Genomic DNA, 4,782 nt, shown 5'->3' on the forward strand with positions numbered 1-4,782 from the left:
CATTTCTCCAACTAAAGTTTGGATGATTTTTCCAACCAGGATTGTACGTATTGGAGTTAGGTCCAGTAAAAGGTCTTTGATAGTTGTTTACGGCATTAGCTTATTCATTCAACACTCCTTGAAAGGCGGGTATTGTAGGACAATTTTCAGTTGTATGAATGTTGCAATCACAGATGCCGCAAACAATTTCATTAACCTTATCCTTCTTTCCTTCCATGGCCTCAACTTTCCTTATGAGCGTAGTCGCTTTACACTTGAGATCATCTTCTTCTTTCAAGAGATATAATCCACCTTTCTCCTTTAATTGAGTCGGCCTAGACGTGGTGTTCGACTTTGGGTAATAGTCCCATGATTGTGTTTTTTCAGCAAGACTATCGAGGTAATCCCAGACCTCGTCAACATCTTTATTAATGAACTCTCCATTACACATTGTCTCGACCATTTGGCGCATGGAAGATGTCAGTCCATCATAGAAAAAATTTGTAATGCGCCACGTTTCAAATCCGTGTTGTGGGCATGAACTGACCAAATCTTTGAACCTTTCCCAACATTAGAAGAATGTTTCATCTTCCTTTTGGGCAAAGTTCATGATTGCTTTTCTGAGGGTAATCGTTTTATGATGTGGGAAGAATTTTTTTATGAATTCCCTCTGCATGTCGTTCCATGTGCCATTGGATCTAGGACGCAGTGAATGTAATCATGTCTTAGCTTTCTCTTTTAAGGAAAAAGGAAAGAGTTTCAGCCTGATTGTATCCTCAGATACATTAGGAAAACATAATGTAGCTATAATCTCATCGAATTCTTTCAAATGTAAATATGGACTTTTTGATTCAAGTCCATGGAATTTGGGAAGGAGTTGGATAACTCCTGGCTTGATGTCTATTTGTCCTGTGTTTTCAGGGAAAATCATGCATGAGGGCGTACTCACTCCCGCCGGTTGTAGATAATCTCGTAAAGTACGAGGCGGGGGTGCCTAATACACCTCGTTCTCATCTTGGGTATCCTCCACCCTGGGTGGAAGTAGAGGAGGTTGGTCTTCAACCATAACTTCAATTAACTCAGGGGATTTCGAGTGGTGTCTAGTCCTGCGATGGATAGTCAACCCCTCAACCAATCCTCCTTCAGTCAAGAGACGTCGAGTGTTGTCATGGGCCCACTTGGGCATGAAACACTCACAGCCCTCAATTAAATTCAAAACCTAATCCTAAGAAAGGGAAAGAAAATCTAGAAAGAAAGAGAGAGTTGGAAAGAAATTACCAAATTGGAGTCCCTAAGTTAAAAACCTGCAAAATAAAACAAAATAAGTTAGATTCTAAAAAGAGAAGAACAATCCTTTAAAAGAAAGATAGCAGTAAATTGATTTCTAAAAGAATGAATTCCTAAAAGAAAGTGGAAATTTCTAAAATAAATTAGGAAAGTCCTAAACTAGAAAGTAAATTACTAAAAGAGAACTGAAAAATAGAAAGTAGGGAGGGAGCTTACCGAATTAGAAATTTCTATCTTAAAGGCCTGCAAAATAGGAAGGTTAGTTTCTAAATAAAAATTCTAAAAATAAATTAGGAAACAAAATTAGATTCTAAAAGAGTTAAAATTAGAAAGTTAATAAAAATAGAAAGTTAATTCCTAAAAAGGGAAATAACTAACCTAGTTTCTAAAAACAAAAGAGAAAAATTTTCAAAAATAAACTATTTCCTACAAATAGGAAAATACTAGAATTAGAAGATTTCTAAAATTTAAACCCTAATTTTAAAAGTAGAAAAAGTAGAGAAATTAGGAAGGAATTACCAATTTAGGAACTTATGTCAGGATCCTACAAAACATGGAAACAAGTTAGTTCTAGAAATCAATTAAAAACCTAAAACTAAAGTTAGTCAAATTCCAATATTAAACTAATTCTAAACCTAATTAATTTCAGAGAATCGCAACCGTCAGTCCTCGGTAACGGCGCCAAAAACTTGTTTACTCCCCAAGTATAGGGTTGTGATGTAGTAATAAACTCGGTAAGACCGAGGTCGAATCCCAAGGGACTGATACCTGTACGTTATCTGAAACCAAGTAGAACTAGAACTAGAGTAAGATGTGATCTAAACCAAATAGAATTTAAAGAATAATTATCTAATAACTTAAGGAATTCAAATGAAGGAAACTAGGGATTCAGAGGATCCACTTGTAGGGATCAGGGAGATCTTATGCCTGCATAAAGAATTATTGAATTTAAACTGAAATTACTTGATCTGGTTTTCAAGAGATGAAAGGTATATGAATTAGAATGGATTCCATCATCTAACCATGCCCAGGAGACAAAGCAAACAACAGGATTAAATTAATTACCAACCAATCAACAGTGCATGAAAGTTAGGAAGGGTACCATCATCCAACCATGCCCAGGAGACGATGGTGAACAACAGGGCTTCCTGATGTCATAAACATAAAAAAAAAAGGAAAAAAGAAATATTCAAAGCCATTGCAGACCCATTGTAATTTCAGTCACAACAGACCATTAAAGACTAAGAAAAAAAACATTCCTTCAATAATCAACACAAATCAAATTCAGTTCATGAATTTAAATGAAAAACATGAAACAGTATCTTCCATCTCGCTACAGGCTTCACCTCGTAGCCCTAGCTAAGAGGTTTAACCTAGCATGATCATGCTAGAACCAAAGAAAAAAAACATCAAAGGAAAGAAATAAATAAAAGGAAAAGAAGAAGGAAACAAAAACCCACGGCTGCCTTTTTCTCTCTCTCCCTTGCAATCGTCCAAGCCGAGCACAATCTTTCCTCCCACGGCTCCTCTCTTCTCTCTCTCTCTCTCTCTCTCTCTCTCTCTCTCTCTTCTTTTTATCACCCTGAAGGTCGGCTGGAGGGTCCTCCCGCGCAAGAGGCGGTGTTACAGGTTTCGCACCCGGAACGCGCAACTTGAGAAATTGCAAAGATTGGTTGCGTTTGGACCGAGATTGAGATGAAAGATCCTCTAGTCCATGAAATCTGACCACATAGGAAGGGTTTAAATCTCCTGTTTCGAAGCTTGAACGGTTTGGATCATTGTTTTGATCAGCGATGGTGGCCCACCTGGATCGACTGCAACCTCTGCCGCGGAACAGAGCTCGCGCAGGCGGTCCGCTGTGCCGTTAGTGGGGTCCATAAACGGACTTATCAAGGAAATCCACACCGTCCACTGGTTAGCCTTCGGAATTTCAGTCGGGAAGGTGCATTTTTTTCCTTCTATTGATGAGGCCCACTGAATCTTTGTTTCTGCCGTCTATCCTGCGTTTAACGGCTGGAAACGTGCATACGCTCGCATGGGGGAAGAAAGGCACCTAGACATGGGTTACACCCACCCTTTGGATGCAATGGATGGATCCGATCTTCAAACTAGCTGATGAGTGGGGCCCACAACGCAGAACCGCAACGAACGGCGTAAATGCTGCTGCGTTTTGGTTTGTTTGGAAGAAGAAGCCGGTTAAGGGTCGGATTGACCGATTTTTCGTTTCTGTGCACGGCTAGTGCACTTGTGCACTATGCACACTCATACTCCAATGGGGTCCATTATGATGTTTTTGAGAAATCCGCTCCGTCCATCCTTTTCCTCATCCACTTTAAGGTGTTGATAATGAAATTTAAGTATATCCAGATATCAGGCGGGCCCCAAATCAAGATTTTAGGGGCTGATTTGTCCGTTGGGCCACTTCCGGAGGGATCTGAGGGTTGAAATTCGACATGTACGGTTAATTTGTGGGCCCTTGGCCATGTATGAAGTTTTGAGCTGAACGGATGGTGGGAACCTCGTGATCTTGCATTCTGACGACTTTCAGGCCGCTTGAGCTTCAGTTTCTCGATTTTCGTGGATCCCTGGCGTGTAATTCCATCGATCTTGGTCCCCTGGAGTCCGTCCCTTGCCTTTAGTGTCATCAGAGCGTTAAATCCATGCTTTTAGCATCCCGATCCAGTCCCAGCTCGCAATTCCACCTTGCAACAGAAACATGATTAAAATGAGCTATTAAATGGTACCATGTTCATAAATCTAGGCAACAACTGGGTCTGATATGCAATATTTGACCCTCAACAGAGTGCACCCCCACAATTTCATATTTAGCCTTGATAGATATATCTATGGCCCACCTGATAAATCTATTAAGAAAAATCTTTCGTAGAAACCATCATATGAATTGACTAACACATGTCTTAGATTGGCACAGGATCGGATGAAATTAATATTGAATTAATGCACATTTACTACTAGTCCACTTGAGAAACTCAAGTCACCATTTGCTTCATGGTAAGTGAAACTCCAGAAAGACAATCATTCATTTAATGTAAGTTTCAAGTACTTAATATTCATAAAAGTAATATACATGCAAAATCTAGACCTTTTATCTATTGGGCATACAAAAGGTAATATTTTAAAAATACACCAGCCTAATCATCCCACATAAACCAATGTAACATCTATATGGATTTATAACTTTGGAACATTGTAGTGCATCTAAGTACATAACCCCCAAAATTTAAAATCTTTATAAATGGAATCTTTTCCACATATCTACAATTTCTGAGTGTCTATGTATCAAGTGTCATACATTGTCTAATGTTTCATGTTATAATAAGAAAACTATATTTTGTACATGTGACACATGGATACAAGATTCAAATATATCAATCATAAATCCACATAGGATGGATCAAAGACTATAAGATATATGCAATAATATAAGAGGAATAATGCGTGTTATCTATAGATATACAGTAATAAGTGGACCCATGGTTTGATAGACTTAGTCAT

The 4,782-nt window shown here is 38.6% G+C and overlaps 1 non-coding gene across 1 annotated transcript; it reads left to right on the top strand.

The window, feature by feature from the left end:
• The first annotated feature begins 500 nt into the window (after positions 1-500).
• On the top strand, positions 501-607 carry LOC131219845 (small nucleolar RNA R71). The gene has a single exon (XR_009158487.1). It is a non-coding gene; the product is annotated as a small nucleolar RNA R71 (small nucleolar RNA).
• The last annotated feature ends 4,175 nt before the right edge of the window (positions 608-4,782 follow it).

Source organism: Magnolia sinica, chromosome 11, assembly GCF_029962835.1.
Source record: "Magnolia sinica isolate HGM2019 chromosome 11, MsV1, whole genome shotgun sequence".
Lineage (NCBI taxonomy): Eukaryota > Viridiplantae > Streptophyta > Magnoliopsida > Magnoliales > Magnoliaceae > Magnolia > Magnolia sinica.